The sequence below is a fragment of the Chiloscyllium plagiosum genome, chromosome 3 (assembly GCF_004010195.1).
Source record: "Chiloscyllium plagiosum isolate BGI_BamShark_2017 chromosome 3, ASM401019v2, whole genome shotgun sequence".
Classification (NCBI taxonomy): Eukaryota; Metazoa; Chordata; class Chondrichthyes; order Orectolobiformes; family Hemiscylliidae; genus Chiloscyllium; species Chiloscyllium plagiosum.
Window position 1 is genome coordinate 105,667,474 of NC_057712.1, and position 17,948 is coordinate 105,685,421.

Genomic DNA, 17,948 nt, shown 5'->3' on the forward strand with positions numbered 1-17,948 from the left:
CTCTGCAGTTGTAACATTGTATTCTGCACTCTGTTCATCTACCATGATGCACTTTCTGTTGTACAGTCTGCTTGCATAGCATGCAAAGCAATACTTCTCACTCTGTGTATTTCCTGAGCTGCAATATGCGGACAGGTACACCGCAGACTATTTATTAAATCTTATTTCATGTAGAATATTTACAACAAATAATTAAAAGGCACACACACTTTTATTCCATCAGCATAGATTTGAATTCTAACTCTTGTCTCAAAGGGACTTTCCCCCTAACGTCAACATTAAAAAACATTTTAGACTATTTTGCAGTAAACATGTACAATGCATGCAATAATTAAACAACATTAAATTACAATTAATGCCAATATTAAATAACAACACTATATACATTAACTTGAAATTATATTTTAAAGAATCTCAACTTCTGGACATTGTACTCTTAATGAACATATTAAGACATCAACCTGCCCACAGTATTTGTTTTTTAAAAATAATACATCTATTATGGAAAATAAAGAACATGAAAGCATGGGAAGGGTTAAAGCATGAAGATCACTGGCAATCTGTATTCTGTAGAAGGCAGGATGGGATAACGATAGTGGAACATTCTTACACCAATTAGCAGAGTAAGGTTAAGGCTGAAAGGTCACTATGGCGAGATAACACAAATAATAAAGCAAGTTTCTCTGTTAAGTGTTATTATGACAGGATTGGGATAATAAATATTTGGGACATGACATTAAAATATCTAATTAATAGTCAGCTTGAGACAGGAGACTATTGCAACAGATGGAATAGCTAAATATCTATCATAACAGGTTAGTCTGGACTGGAAGATCACTGTAGCACAGTTAGCAATAAATATCTAACCGTGACATTAAAATAACATTAAGTAGACTGTACAACTAAAGAGATAATGGGAACTAACATCATTGGTTTATTGTGTAGCAAGAGTGAGATACTTTGATTAATATAGTTAGACATGCTGATAAGTGAACAGAAACATGATAAAAAAATATAAAAATCCACGGACCCTGAGGTTCATGGGCATCTGAGAATCTGCTTTCGCAGTGTCATAGTTTTTTGATTGCAAATAAAAGACCTACTTCTTGAAGAACTCTCTGCATCTCCTGGTGGTTCTCTATATTTTCTCCACAACACTATTCATTAAGATCGGTGCTGGGTCTACTGCTTTTTGTCATTTATATATATGATTTGGATGTGATAATAGCAGATATAGTTAGTAACTTTGCAGATGACACCAAAATTGGAGATGTATGGACAGTGAAGAAGGTTAGAGTACACCGTGATCTTGATCAGAAAGGCCAATAGGTTGAGGAGTAGCAGATGGAGTTTAATTTAGACAAAGGTGAGGTGCTGCATTTTGGAAAAGCAAATCAGAGCAGGACTTATACGCTTAATGGTAAGGTCCTAGAGAGTGTTGCTGAATAAAGAGACCTTGGAGTGCAGGTTCATAGCTCCTTGAAAGTGGAGTCACAGGCAGATAGGATAGTGAAGAAGGTATTTGGTATGCTTTCCTTTGTTGGTCAGAGCATTGAGTATAGTTGTTGGGAGGTCATGTTGCAGCTGTATAAGACATTGGTTCGGCCACTTTTGGAATATTGTGTGCAATTATGATCTCCCTCCTATCGGAAAAATGTTGTGAAACTTGAAAGGGTTCATAAAAGATTTACAAAGCTGTTGCCAGGGTTGGAGGATTTGAGCTATAGGGAGAGGCTGAGTAGCCTGGGGCTGTTTTCCCTGGAGCGTCGGAGGCTGAGGGGTGACCTTATAGAGGTTTACAAAATTATGAGGGACATGGCTAGGATAAATAGACAATGTATTTTCCATGGGGTGGGGGAGTCCAGACCTAAAGGGCATAGATTTAGGGTGAAAGGGGAAAGATATAAAAATAATTTAAGGGGAATTTTTCATACAGAGGTGGTGGGTGTATAGAATGAGCTGCCAAAGGAAGTGGCAGAGGCTGGTATAATTACAGCATTTAAAAGGCATCTGGGTATATGAACAAGAAGGCTTTAGAGGGATATGGGCCAAGTGCTGGCAAATGGGACTAGATTAGGATTGGATATCTGGTCGGCATGGACGAGTTGGACAGAAGTGTTTGTTTCTGTGCTGTACATCTCTATGACTCTATGACTCTAAGTGTAAGTTACTAACATTGGCAATGGAATATGTTCTTAATTTCACTGAATTCTCATATATATTCCCAGATTAGGAACAGCAGAACATCTGGCTGTGCAAGTAACCATCCACTATTCTGTCTTAATACTGTTTTAGCTCCACATCCACTCCATCCTAATCTGGATTTGGATAGTATTGTTATTCCAGGGTCTCGTGACTCAAAAGTCCCAGTATAGTGTTAGTTCAAGGATAGCTCAGTCCAATGTTGTCTACATAAAATGACACAGTTTTTAACCCCAATCTAATTTGATGTCAGCATCTGTCAGACAGAACCTTCTCTAAAAGGAGAACCATTCAGGATGCTTTGACCATCCGAATTATAGATCCCTCTGATCTGCAGTTTAACAATTATTTTGAAATCTTAATGTAAGTGGACAATCTTTATCTTTTTCATTTCTCATTCAAGTGAGTGATTCGTAACCATCTAGCACATATGACATGGTATTTGAGCCTTACCCTGAGTGTAATATTATTTTCTTATAGAAGTCATTGAATAACAGACAGAAAGCAGAGAGATAGCTAGTTCTTTCCCTTCTTTGTGTATTGTAAGTTCCTGAAAGACATGAATCAACTGTTCAAGACTTGGCTGTCAATATCCAGACTAGCGGGCAAGGACAGTTGACACATATTATAAAGCTGATCAGTCATTTAATTGAAATCAATGACAATGAAATGTTATAGAAAGACAGGGCAGTATTTGTTACTGTTATCACACAGTGAGATTTCAGACATTCTTCTGTTATAAGTCCAGGAATGATGCAGCTCATCAAATCTGATGCAATTTGTAAAACTTTGCAAGGAGGTCAATCCCTCTGGTGACTTCTCAAGCAAGGCTGTTGTATTTCCTCGAGTTCAATGGATCTGTCAAGGTGTTCTATGTCAAAGTCCAGTATTCTGTTATAAGTAACGTCAAGAAAGAAGCCATCAAAATCCCTTTTTGATGATTAATGCACTGAGGAGCGTAGCAATGAGCAGAATAACTTAAGATCTGAGGCGATTAGGTGATCAGATTTATTCCTCAAGGTTTAAAGCAGCGCTGTCCATCTTTTGAAATCCTTGTTAATGGATTGCTTATCGTCTTCTCAAGGTCATGGAAGCTATTGTTCTGCCTTCCACTTTCCAACTCATTCAGCAAGTGTTTCTTGTTTTGTGAAATCTCTTCCACCATTAGAACAGTCTATTGGTGACACACAGCTCATATTGATGCACATGCCCACATTGGCCAATAAATTACTTTCGCAGGTAATAGTGTATATTGAGATTTTAAAATATTTTTACAAAGTCAGTTATTGAATGAGTGAGCTAAAAATGGTGCAATGAGGGTAACAAGGAATCTAAACAAAAAAAAACTAGCAGATGCTGGAAATCAGAAAAAAATTTATAAAAGAAACTCAGCAGGTTAGGCAGCATCTGTGGAGAGAAAACAGAGTTAATGTGTTTCGTTCTAGTGATTCTTCTTCAGAACAGGAATCTGGAACCTACATGAACAGGACCTTTGACTGTGTATCTATTTAAGCAAGGAGATTGAAGAACTCTGCAAATTATAGCCAAGGGATGAGAAGGAAGCTGTTGTACAAGTCATTCTGCTATAATATGCATTTTGTCAATGTAAATTGGTTGCCACACAATTCATGAATGGAGTTGCTGTTTCTAAAGTGCAAACTTCTAAAACATGTGTTGGCTATAATGCGACAGCATTGTCAACACTTTTTATTGTGTGAATTTATATAGCGTGAGTTCCCAAAAGAAAGCAACTATCGCATAATAGCAGAACTACTTATGGATGTGATGGTTTTGTACATTACAAATCAAAATCTGAAGATATCACAGTCTTTGAGTGGAGGCAGACAGTTCTACACTTGCCTTCGTACAGAGTAGGCATATTCTGTATGGTGTCCGAAAATCCTAATGATAATGCCTGACTAGTATGTTGGTGTCAGTTTTTGCTGTCATGTAATAAACTGTGCTGTTAACTAAGAACAGTGCCTCTTCTGGGATGGCTTTGTGTTGGTGCAATTGCAAACATTGATCATTAAACAGCTCTTCTATAAAGTATTGACAAAGGAGGATTGGTGGCAGAAAACTACCTCAACAACCCTTACTCTGAGTCATTAGAGGCAGATACCAAAAGGCACCAGATTTCCAGTGGCAACTGGGGATCACCATAAATGGATAAATCAGACTGGATGAATTCAGTGCTGAAACGGGTACAGAAACAGAACAGCAATGACATTAAAGAAAGGTTGGATTCAGAGAGTGAGAAATGAAGCGACTTTTTTTAACTTAAAATTTTAAATGTTTAAAATGTTCACCAATTAAATCCTGAAAGAATAAGACCATAATTTTGCAATAATTCATTTTCTGTAGCAGAGGGATTGTCTGGCAGTAATTAATCTTTATCACAGTGGCAATAGAAAGCTACTTCTTAATCAACCTGTTCAGAGATGTGATCTGACACCTCAGGAACAGGTGGGATTCAACCCAGGCCTTCTGATTCAAAAGGGGGGGAACTTACCCTACTGCACCATCAGATTGAACTTTCCACAGCAAGTTTAGTTTTTTATCTGCTATCCAAACGTAGCAGCTTCACACTGTTTTATACATTGTCATGGTGAGAGAGAGAGTGAGACAAGTTGTTTTTGCAAAGCTGACTGCAGAATGTGTAACCTTGAACAGCAGTAATGATCTATGGCTGTGCCACACACCTGATGCTGCTGTACCATTTAGGCACAGTCCTGAACAAATAAACTCGGATAGTTAATTGAGAACATTCGCATCATGAAATTAGGCTATTAAGTTGCAAGACAAATTACACCAGTCAGGCATCTGGCCATTTCTGTCAGATCCATGCAGTTTATTGGGAATAGTACAATCCTGGATATTCCTGGGATGTACGGGGAATGCCATAACTGGTGTGATGATGACCTCATTGAATAGTTCTGGCTATAGTTTCAGGAACTGTGTGCATTTCCAAACAAACCCTGTGCTGATCAGTCTCAGTGTAACATGTTTTCAGCAACACAAGCTTTCCTCTCAACCCACCACTTCCAGTCTTCCTATTGAAAAGACCAGGCACCAATATGCAAGCCTAGGTTGTACTGGTGATGTCATTCAGGGAATTGGTGCTGCCAATCGAGGACACACTGCATTTGGAGGTATGGGGTCAATCAGTTGCGCAGTTCCTCTTAGGTCTGCCACATGACCATGAAATAAAACAGAGACTTGTAGAGTTCTGTGCAGTTGGAGGTGGAGGGGGAAGGTGTCTTACAACGGAAGACCATGCCTATCCCGGGCGGGAAAATATCCAACCATGAAATCTATTCACACAAACTTTCCTTTATTGAACATCTTTATTGAAAAATCCATCAACTTATATGAAAATAAATTAATCATTCAGTTTTGACTATCCTTTAGTTCCTTGCATTCATAATAAGATTTCTGCATTGTTGGCATGGCCAATTTGTAGACCATCCTTAATTGACTTTGAGCTAAACAGCTTGCTAGGTCATTTAGAACAGAACCCACGGCTCCTACCATCACCCACACAATCAAAGCCTGAGGTGTCTCAGATTCAATAATAAATGCTCAGTAAGAATCTCCTACAACTCTACCTGGAGCCTCATAGCAGTGTGAGCGCAGAATTACCAATGGTCAGAAAAGTCATGGTGGCATTGAAATTTTATGTGCCAAGTATTTCCAGGCAGGAATCTTTGAGGTACATTGGCATCCACAAGGTACACTACAAGGTGGGCGGCACAGTGGCACAGTGGTTAGCACTGCTGCCTCACAGCGCCAGAGACCCTGGTTCAATTCCTGCCTCAGGCGACTGACTGTGTGGAGTTTGCACGTTCTCCCTGTGTCTGCGTGGGTTTCCTCCGGGTGATCCGGTTTCCTCCCACAGTCCAAAGATGTGCAGGTCAGGTGAATTGGCCATGCTAAATTGCCCGTAGAGTTAGGTAAGGGTTAAATGTAGGGGTATGGGTGGGTTGCGCTTCGGCGGGTCGGTGTGGACTTGTTGGGCTGAAGGGCCTGTTTCCACACTGTAATGTAATCTAAAAAAAAACAATTCACTGAGGCTTCTTCAACAGCAGCTTCCCAACTCACGATGTCTAGAAGGATTAGGGCAGCAGATGCAAATACCATTACCAAACCATTCACCATCCTGACTTAGAATAGGTCACTACTCCTTCACTGGTATTGTGTCAAAAATGAGACCTGTCTCCCTGTTGGCTTTCTGGCTCTACTGACACCACAGGGACTCCGCAACAGGTCAAAGATGGCAGCTCACCCTAACCACCTTCTCAAGGTCACTGACACCTGGGCAATAAAGGCTGGCGCAAGCATCAATGATCACCTTCTAAGGGCAAATTTTGTTTTTAAAAGGATAGCACAGAACTAGTTTAAACATTTTTGGTGGTTTGCTGCTTCATTGGTGACGTTGCTACTGTGAGGTAAAATTTTTGATTAGATTAGATTACTTACAGTGTGGAAACAGGCCCTTCGGCCCAACAAGTTCACATCGACCCGCCGAAGCGCAACCCACCCATACCCCTACATGTACCCCTTACCTAACACAATGGGCAATTTAGCATGGCCAATTCACCTGACCTGCACATCTTTGGACTGTGGGAGGAAACCGGAGCACCCGGAGGAAACCCACGCAGACACAGGGAGAACGTGCAAACTCCACACAGTCAGTCGCCTGAGGCGGGAATTGAACCGGGCGGGAAAATATCCAACCATGAAATCTATTCACACAAACTTTCCTTTATTGAACATCTTTATTGAAAAATCCATCAACTTATATGAAAATAAATTAATCATTCAGCTTTGACTATCCTTTAGTTCCTTGCATTCATAATAGGATTTCTGCATTGTTGGCATGGCCAATTTGTAGACCATCCTTAATTGACTTTGAGCTAAACAGCTTGCTAGGTCATTTAGAACAGGAATCTAATGTCAACAATTTGGTTGTGAACCTGGAAAAACATTTGCCAATTAGTGAGGAGATCAGTCAAGGATGGCAGATTTCCTTCTCTGAACAGGACATTAACAAATCAGATGGGCCTTTCTCACATTCAATGACCATTATATCAGTCACCATTACTGTGTTGAGCTTAATATTTGAGATTCATTAATTGAATTTTCATTTTATCAACTCCTTAAAGGGAATTTGAACTCACGACCTCAGGGATCTCTGTTGGGATCACTAGAGTCATGGTCTGGTGACACTAACAATTATCACATTGTCTCCTTTAGTCCCCTGTGAATGTCTTTGGCTGTCTTGATGTACTGAAGTAGTGCTTGTTCAGTCTCCACAGCATGGAAAAGGCTATTAGAAAGCTGTTGACTCTTGATGGAGGATGCTGCCAAATGCCACTGATCCTACAGGACATTCTTGAGCAGCTCTGGGCCTTGTGGAGGGTTTGGCTTCAGTCTGTACCACCTCAGCATGAGTGGCAACAGGCTGGGCTAGTTAACTGATGCACACTAATCGGGGGATTGGTGCTGCTGCAGTGCTGGTAACATCTACATTGTCACCCTAAAAGGAGAGTCAGTGCCACTCCCTCAGAGATACACTTCAGTAATTCTGGCATTGTGTAGGAGAACAGGCCGATGGATATTAGCCTTGATGTTGCATGGCTCCTATGAGCACTGTGAACATGATGGCAACAGTGTGAACCAGTGTGGCAGCAAACGTGAACTTCATCATCTCTATCCAGATTTCAGCTGCAGCAGTGAGAGTTTGGTCTTTTCTGTTTGTGCTGCAGTCAAAGCTGAGATACTGGCTCTCACCAGATGTTCCAAGTTTGGTCTTCTTGGACATCAGTTCACCCCTGGAAAGGATGGAACTCCAAGCTTTGTGCCAAGTTAGAAATGGGGACTTCAATGACTCAATCATAGAGAATAGGAGCAGGAGTAGGCTATTTGGCCCCTTGAGTCTGCTCTGCCATTCAAGATGACCATGGCTGATCATCCAATTACCCTGTTCCTGCTTTCACTCCATACCCTTTGATACCTTTAAACCTAAGAACTACATCTAACTCTATCTTGAAAATATTCAATGATTTGGTCTCAGCCATTCTGTGGAGAGAATTCTACAGACTTCCTACTCTATGGGTGAAGACATTTCTCCTGATCTCAGTCCTAAATAATCTGCCCCTTATCCTTGACAGTAACAATTCTATTCTAACAGGCTTGACAATACACCAAACAGATCAATAATGAAGTCCTTCAGTACACTATCTCATCAAAATCCATATCCAGTGCCATGTTACAGAACACTTCCGCAGCTTCATCTACCAATAAGGTGGTGAATACACTTTCTTTTCTCAGAGCTTAGCTGCAGCCCCCTCCTGCCCAATGACTCATCATATGTAGACCTCAACTTGAGCGAAAAGGTTGTAGCATATGAACATGCATATCAGGAGTGGGAATAGTTCTTCAGCCTCTCAGGCTGCTCCACCATTCAATAAGATCATGGCTAATTTGATTGTAACTTCAAATCTATTTGCCAGCCTCCCCTCTTAACCTTTCATCCTCTTACATAACAAAAAACTGTCCCCCTCTGTTTTAGAAATATTCAAAGACTCTGCTTCTAACACATTTTCAAGGAGAGAATTCCAATGACTCATGATTGTCTGAGAAAAAAAATCACCGAAACTCTGGTTTAAATGGGAAATCCCTGATTTTTAAACAATGACCACTTGTTTAAGATTCTCCATAGGAGGAAAATTCCCCACTCTGTATTAACTCTGTTGAGATGCTTCAGGTATTTATGTTACAATCAAAACTACCTCATAATTTTCTAAACTCCAGCAGATACAAGCCTCACCTGTTTAACGTTCCCTCCTAACCTGCCCATTCCAGGGATTAATCTAATAATTCATCTCTGGACTGCCTCCAACATATGTCCAGCCTTCTCCAAACAAAGTGGTCACTACTGTACTCCAGATGTGGTCTCAGCAGGGTTCTGTATGTCTGAAACATATCTTCCCTACTTCTATATTTAAGTTCCCTTGAGATAAATGATAGCATTCTATTAGATTTCCTAATTACTTTCTGCAAATGCATTTTGCAATTCACTCATGAGGCCACTCAGGATAATGTCGGAGACACAACTATCTTCAGCTGCTTCCTCAATGATCTTTCCATCATTAAAAGGTCGGATGTGGGGATGTTTGCCAATGCTTACCCGATTTTCAGCACCATTTGTATCACCTCAAATACTGAACCAGACCATGCCCATATGCATCAAGATCTGGGCAATATCCCCACGCTTGGACCAACAAGTTCATACCACACAAATATCAGACAATGACTGTCCCAGCAAGAAAGAATACAATCATCATCCCTTGACTTTCAATGGCATTATCATGTCCCAATCTTCCGCTATCAATATCGTTGGGAGATCCAATCCAAAGCGCCACCGGACGTCATATAAACACAGTGGCTACAAGAGAAGGTATTCTGTGATGAGTAACTCACTCCCTGTTTCCCCAAAGCCTGTCCACCATCTACAAGGCAGATATCAGGGAGCTTGATGGAATACATTCCTCTTGGCTGATTGAATTCAGCTTCAACAATCCCCAGAGAGGATTGAAACCAGCTTGATCAAAGCAGCCTATTTGATTGCCATCTTGTCCACTACCTTCAACATTCTCCCCTTCACCACCACACAGTAGCAGCAGTGTGTCCCATTTACAAAATACACTGCAGTATTTCACCAAGTCTCTTCTGAAAGCACATGACTTTTCCCACCAAGAAGGACATGGACAGGAGATGCTTGGGAATACCACCTTCTGCAACTTCCCTTCCACAGCCCAGACAGCATCCGGAGTTGGAAATATATCACTATGGTTTCAGAGGGAATGGGTAGGCAGCTCACTTGCTCCAAGGCAATTCGAGATTAACAGCCTTTCCAAAAATGTGCACATTCCATGAATAAATTAAAAACAAATTGGATCTTTGTGAGACTATAAACCAATACAGATCAGCAAGAACTGGGAAAGTGAGTGAGTGAAATAGAAATGGGCAGTTGTGCTTTGGATAATCGAACACTTCTGAAGAATAAACTGGAGGTCACTCAGGAATGTTTGAGTGTAGCTGAGCCTGTAGAACCATCAGTTTTGATTTTATTCTGCTTACCAGTAAAGCTATCAATTTTTCTTATTACCTTTACGACAGAAGGATTATTATTAGCGCTAATGATTTGAAAGCAGTACCATAATTTCAATCTCCAGCTTTCAATTCTTTGGTACCTACTTTATAACAGCCATAAACTACTGCATTTTTTCTGGCCCTTGACCGTAAGCAGTTTTATTCATATGGTCTTGAAGATGAAAGGAGTTTTAGGACTAGATCATTTGCCAATGACAGACAATGGCGATGAATTCAGGAATTTAAAAAAAAAGCCTGAAAGCCTCAACTAAATTATGTACACTGTAGGTTAAACTCACCAATCTCACAGTTCCACCAAGGAGACCTGTTTAAAAACAGCAGAGGTTGAATAATCATATTACAGCCTTAACACGTTTCAGAGGACTGCCTTCTGCTGGGTGAGTACAATTAGTGCTTTTAACCTAATATGAAAGGAAATATTATTATTGTTTAAAATGTCACAATCAGAATACTCAATCTTGCCATGTCTCAGTGATTGTTAAGAAATATCTGTATTTGTTCACAAGTGTAGCGGTGTTTCCTGCTTCTCTTGTCTGACTATACTACAACAACCTTGCAGTAAATTTGTTTTTTTTTCAGTACATCATAGAGTTGTGTTCTCCAGTTTTCACCATGGCTTATTTCAAGCAAAGAGTGTTATTCCTTATGATAGCTGTATAATTAGATTATAATCTATCAAATCAATCTGCCAAATCATCAGATTTACTGTTAGGTTTAACTGCTACAGAGTCATATTACTAATGCTAAGATTTATCATGCTACAGTACACTTGACTTTGACACAAAATGGTTCAGAGCACACTGAACAAAACAGGATCCTTAATTCCCAACAGATCGCAATTCCTCCCAAAAAAAAAATTGATACTTGAGCAGCATTGTATACCACAGATGTCTTTGGCGAAAAACAAACCCGGAACTTGAAAATAATTTGCAAATTTCAGGGCATATGTTGCAAATTCATTGAACACAGCTCACATAGTAATGTTTTGTTTTGACTGCAACCACATTCTGTCTTGCCCAGTTTCTCATATAACTTGGGAACTGATATCAGAACTTCAGACAATAACTTCTGAAATATGAAACATGGGTGAAAAGATTATGGGATAATATACTGCATCAAGCATGTAAATTGCTATTGGAACATTTCTGCCATCCATTCCGTTTTGATATGGATAATGGATCAAAAGTTGCATCGATTTAAAAACTCAACTCATATCGTACTAAGTATTTGAAGGAAACTTGGAGACTGGCCTATTCATTTCAATTATCAGGTTTAAATGGTACATGCACCCATGGGCTATTGCAACTTACTTCTGCTTGTCAAATCTGCAAAAAAAAATCATTGTGAGCTAAAGTATAATTTACACATCTAATAAAGATGTCAAGCTGCCACTTTGAGAAGAATGAGAGGACATATTAAGGTTTAGGAAGAAGAGGCAGTTTTGCAGAATAATGGCAAATAACCTTGACAAAATATAAAATGAAGACATCAGGGTGAGACGTAATGATTGGGCAATGTATTAAGAGTTAGGAACCAAGGCAAGGACTTTCAATTTATGGTGTATGTGAAGGCAGTGATTCAGACTCAGATTTCAACCAGTGGATGACTTGTTTGACATTGGTTTTGTAGAGAGGAACATTTTGTTCTTTAGCATTAACATCAATAATGGCTTTGCTATGAATTGGATTTGATGTGCTTGCATAAACTGTCTACAAATTAAATAGAGATTTAAAAAAAACTGGTGTCAATGTTGAAAGTATTTTCATTGACCTATGTGCAGCACATTTTAGAATAAAATAAGTCTTTTATACCATCAGAGATATTTTTACAGCTTATTATTCTGTTAGTTACCATCGTTAATTACATTTAATGATAAATCTTATCATTATAATCACTTCATTTACTGCTTCATTGACAATATTTATTGACTCTGCTCATTTGAAAAGAAATGTATTTTCATAATTTCACATAATATTTGTTGAGCTCAGTCACCTTTTAAGTTGGAAAAAAAGATGGCATTATGAGTTGGAGAGCAGAAAAGAAAATAGAAGGAAAGAAATTTCAACTTGCATCCAAAGCAGAGTGAAAAAAGGATGCCCGATAAAGTTTACGCAAAGCAAATGGTTTTATGCCTCATTTGGGCAGAAAATTACAGGGGCCTAAATGATGTGGGCTAAATGCAAGAGGTGTGGCGGAATCACACAAGAAGAACAGCAAGGACAGTCTTGACACTCAGACTAACTCACTTCATCACTTCTGCAGGTTCTGGGTGTTGAGGCAGGACTCTCACTTGACAGCTGGAGGTTGCATATTTAAGGAATTATTGCTTACTTATGGCCTTATTAACTGTGGATCTCACCTCACTAATGGTCAGTTGCCCATCCAGTCACCCATCATGAGTAAAATACAGGCCGAGGATTCTCAACACGGATGTCTGGACAGATCCTGCCCACCACTACCTGCAAAGAGCCTCCGTGAAACTCAACAAGTAATTGCTTCCCAGGGCACACTCTGTGGGCACAAAATGAATACTGCCACTCCTCAGCAGCATCATGGTATCTCCTCGATTTACTTGGAGGAAGCATAGACCAGTGTTGCCAGGTACCCCAGCAGTTTGCATTGAAAGGATGCCACAATGACATTTTGCACACAAGGAGAGGCACAAGATTACACCAGGCTGCATCTCAAGGCTGCTCACTTGCTCTCTTAGAGCTCAGTCCTTTAGTGCTTACCTGGATGCTGTCAGCATTCCGACTTTGTCTGGCCTTTTTGCACAATCACATAACCAGGCAGCTTGTCTTGCTGGTCAGCAGTCCTCACTCCATAGGGCACACATCTTTCTGTGCAACAGTGCGCTCGATCAATGTTATACCAGCACCATGTGCTTATAGACAAACACACTGTATGCGCAGCAAGCAAGCTGCCATTTCTCACAGCATTAGGAGAATGGTACTCACTGAAACCAAACAGTCAGGGGTCTCTGGCACAATCAGCCAAATGCAGCCTCTGATATTAATACAGGGATTGATCATGCCCAGGTTTCCTATTGGCTGTTCTCAATCAGGGGTTTCAGGCTGAGAGTGAAGAGGAATGATAATTGCGAAGGTGGGTAACTGAAGTGGTGGGGGGATGGAGGTGATGGCAAAGCATGGATGGATGTGGGATAATGGGGGGAGAGGTGTGGGGTTTGTCCACAGTCAGGAGCACTCTGCCTTCAATGGGGGAAGAGAAATATACAGCCACACTGTGCATGGTCAAGGGAAGAATATTGAGCAGGGCTAATGTCAGTTCCCTGATGCCTGAAATACCCAGCACTATTTTGGTGCAGCATGGAAGTTAAATCCAGGGACATTATCTGGACAACATTCAATAGTTCTCTACTAACCTTCAATAACTCTGCAATAAAACTGATGTTCTTTCAGATCAGGGCTGATCTGCAATTCCTATCTAATTACTAGCCTTTTCTCCAAATTCTTTGATTACTTTCAACTTTTGCCTTTTAGCTTCCCCCACTCTCTGCATTCCTCAGTGATGACCACCTCAGCAGGGTGGGTTGGATGCACAATGGCACATTGAATCGGACAACAGTATATTTAGCCTCACTATTTTTGAGCAGAAACCATCCAATATCAGTTTCAAGTCAGGCAGATATGAGTAATGTCCCAAAGAAGGTCAGATTGACAAATGCGCCAAAGGAGGTAATTCAAAATGAATGGTTATGTAAAAGGGCAGCACGGTGGCTCAGTGGCTAGCACTGCTGTCTCGTAGCGCCAGGGAACCAGGTTCAATTCCAGCCTCGGGCAACTGTCTGTGTGGAGTTTGCACATTCTTCCCGTGGGTTTCTTCCGAGTGCTCCGGTTTCCTCCCAAAGTCCAAAGATGTGCAGGTTAGGTGAATTGGCCATGCTAAATTGCCCATAGTGTTAGGTGGATTAGTCAGGGGTAAATATAGGAGGGTAGGTTTCTCTTTGGAGGGTTGATGTGAACTTGTTGGGCCGAAGGGCTTGTTTCCATGCTGTAGAGATTAAGCCCCCACTGTCTGAAGTGGCCACTAGCTTAACGTGAAATTAAGAAGGGACTGCAGACAATGACAAAACAGTTCTGCTGTTCTTCCCGTTTCTAAGAAAAGCATTTTACCTCCAACTCTTGGTCCTTTGTTGACTCCATCTCCTACTGACCTATCCCTTTAAAGCCACACTTCTTCTGCCAGCCCAAGTTATGACCATCCCACCCCTTGGTGTCTCTGAGGCGATTGAGATCTTTGCCCTCAGACTGGGCTATTTACTCTTGTGGGCAGGTCACCCATCATTTGGTGGCAGTCACTTCATTGGTTGCTGCCCATAGTGTGTCACCCTGAGACCCACCCATTATCTGAAGCAGTGCCACCCTCCACTTCCACCCTTCAGGCCTTACTACAGACACTTCAGTAAAATCCTGGCCTTCATGTCTATCCCTTCCCACATGAAATTATCCAATTGAATTGAATTGCATTGAATTGAATTTATTGTCACATGTACTGAGGCACAGTGAAAAGCTTTGTCTTGTGAGCAGTACAGGCGGATCACATAGTTAAGTAGCATAGATAAGTAAATAATAGGTAAACAGTGGCAAATGCTAAGAGTTTGTGAGTCCATTCAGTATTCAAACAATAGGGTAGAAACTGTTACAAAAACAGCTGGTGCATGTGCTCAGGTTTCTGTACCTTCTCCTTGATTATACAGGTTGTATAAAAATATTGCCAGGGTGAGATAGATATTTGAGAATGCTGGCGGCCTTTCCTTAACAGTAGGCCTGATAGATAGATTCTATAAATGGGCTGTTGGCCTTTGTTATTGTCTGGGCTGAGTTCACCACTCTCTGTAACCTTCTCTGATCGTGAATGGTTCAGTTGCCATACCAGGTAGTGATACATCCAGACAGAATGCTCTCGATGACACGCCTATAAAAGTTGGCAAGGGTATTCGCTGTCATGCCAAATTTTCTCAGCTGCCTGAGGAAGAAGAGGCGTTGTTGGATGCTTGTAACCAGTGCCTCCGCATAAAGAGTCCAAGAAAGCTTGTTATGGATGACCACTCCCAGGATCCTGACACTCTTCACTCATTCCAACTCTGTGTTGTTAATGTGTAGTGGGGCATTAGCAAAATCCCGCTGAAAGTCAATAATGAGTTCCTTGGTTTTGCCGGCATTAAGAGCTAAGCCATTCTCAGTGTACCATTTTTCCCGGTCTTCCACCTCCCATCTGTAGTCTGTTTCGTCACCATCTGAGATTCGACCGACTATGGTGATGTCATCAGCAAACTTGTAAATGGCATTAGTCTGGTATATGGTGATGCAGTCATGGGTGTACAGTGAGTACAGTAGAGGGCTGAGTCTGCACCCCTGGGAGACTCCAGTGTTGAGTGTTAGTGATGATGAAATATTGTCCCCAGTCTTCACTGATTGTCATCAGCAAACTTGTAAATGGCATTAGTCTGGTATTTGGTGATGCAGTCATGGGTGTACAGTGAGTACAGTAGAGGGCTGAGTCTGCACCCCGGGAGACTCCAGTGTTGAGTGTTAGTGACAATGAAATATTGTCCCCAGTCTTCACTGATTGTGGCCTGTGGGTCAGGAAACTGAGGATCCAGTTGCAGAGAGTGGGGCTTAGTCCGAGATCACTAAGTTTAGTAATCAGTCTCGAGGGGATAATAGTGTTGAAGGCTGAACTGTAGTCAATGAGTAGGATTCTTATGTAGCTGTTCTTGGTGTCAAGGTGTTCTAGGGAGGAGTGAAGGACAAGTGATATGGTATCTGATATGGCTCTATTGGTCCGATAGGCAAATTGGAGTGAGTCAAGGATAGTGGGGAGGCTGGAGTTGATTAATGCCATGACCAGCCTTTCAAAGCACCTCATGACCACCGAATTTAGGGCCACTGGGTGGTAATCATTGAGACATGCTGCATGAGCCTTCTTTGGCACAGGGATGATGTTGGCCCTCTGGAAATAGGCAGGTACAGTGGCCTGCTGCAGGGAGAGATTGAAGATGTTCGAGAAGACTTCTTCCAGTCGATGTGTGCATACTCTGAGTGCACAGCCTGATACTCCATCCGGTCCTATTGCTTTCCTTGTACAAAGGAAAACTGATCTGACCTCTGATCCAGTGACTGTTCAGATAGGTTCGTCAGGACTTGTCGGAATAGGTGTTACTTCTCCACCGAAATTCTGCTCACAGTGAGCATGGAAGGCATTGAGATGATCCGGGAGGGATGTGTCATCGTCTGCTATCTTGTACTGTCTCTTTTTAGAACCTGTGATCTCATTCAGTCCTTGCCATAGTTGATGGGTATCTGTCTGTGTGTCTAGTTTGGATCGGTATTGGTCCTTGGCTGCCTTAATGGCTCAGTTTGACTGTCCCAGGAGATGGTGTTGCATCTGTGTGATTTGTGTGGCGAGGTGAGTGTGAGGGCTTTGGGTGGTTTGGTGTGGTGGCAGAGGGAAAGAGGATCTAAATGATCATAGTCCTGTTATTATTAATGTAAGATGGTTCTTGGCATTTTCCTTCTTGTCAGTGTAAGACATTTAACAAAATATTGTCCCAATAACAAGGCACAGCTTCCTACATTCACCCATGATCTTGACTCAAATTACATGCCGTGGCTTATGTGCTCTTACTTCAGGATAGGTAAACGTCATCACACAGGCCGTCAGCAATGCAAGTGGAAAGGATTCCTTCTGTAAATATGAATCTGATTTGTACATGTTATTTTGTCTGTTCCTTGGGGCTGCAGCAACAAATGTAGTTTTGCCTTTGGTGCTGTGCCAAATGCCATAGATTTCCAAACTTATTTTGAGTCGTTTGTTTTCCTTCTTGCACGGGAATCATCATTCACAGTGTTTGCATGAGCACATTTATGAAGGTAATAGGAACATGAGGCCAAAAGTGACCTCATGAATACAATACTCCATCCTTGCTTGGAAGATTTTCAAAGTTCACACCAGATGTAAAAGAAAGATCCAGGTCATGTGATGAGTAACAGTGAAAGACACTTGCGAAAAAATCGGCATTAAAGCACAAACAAAATGTAAGCAAGATGGAGTGGACACCGCCCACTTCGTCAACTGATACTGAAGATCCTCAGAATTCATAAAGTTTCCTGTCGCACAATCCAGAGCTGGAAAATTCAAAGCAACAATTTGATTTCTTTCAACCTTATTGCACCTGCTCCATTAATCCTTGCTGTGAATTACATGCAATCAATATCCTGAAGGCTACTTTCACTTGAAGTAGACAACAGGCAATAGACAGGTCAGTGATATTTAAAGGCTCGGGATACACTGCCATATAGCCAATGAGCTGTGGGCGGTGCCAAAACAGGCAGCTTGGCAGTTGACCGTCAGAGTTAGGGGGTAGGAGATATTGTTTAGAGTCGTGGTGAGGGTGAAGGGGCCTAGTTCAGGCCAGTCCGTGATCACTATTTTTCGGTGGGCACTGTGAGAGATGCTGTGCTCCTTTGGCTTAAAACAGTATTCAGATGGTTTGTGAACAGCCTCCATGGTTAATCCCAGCACCTCATGCGAGTAAGGTTAGG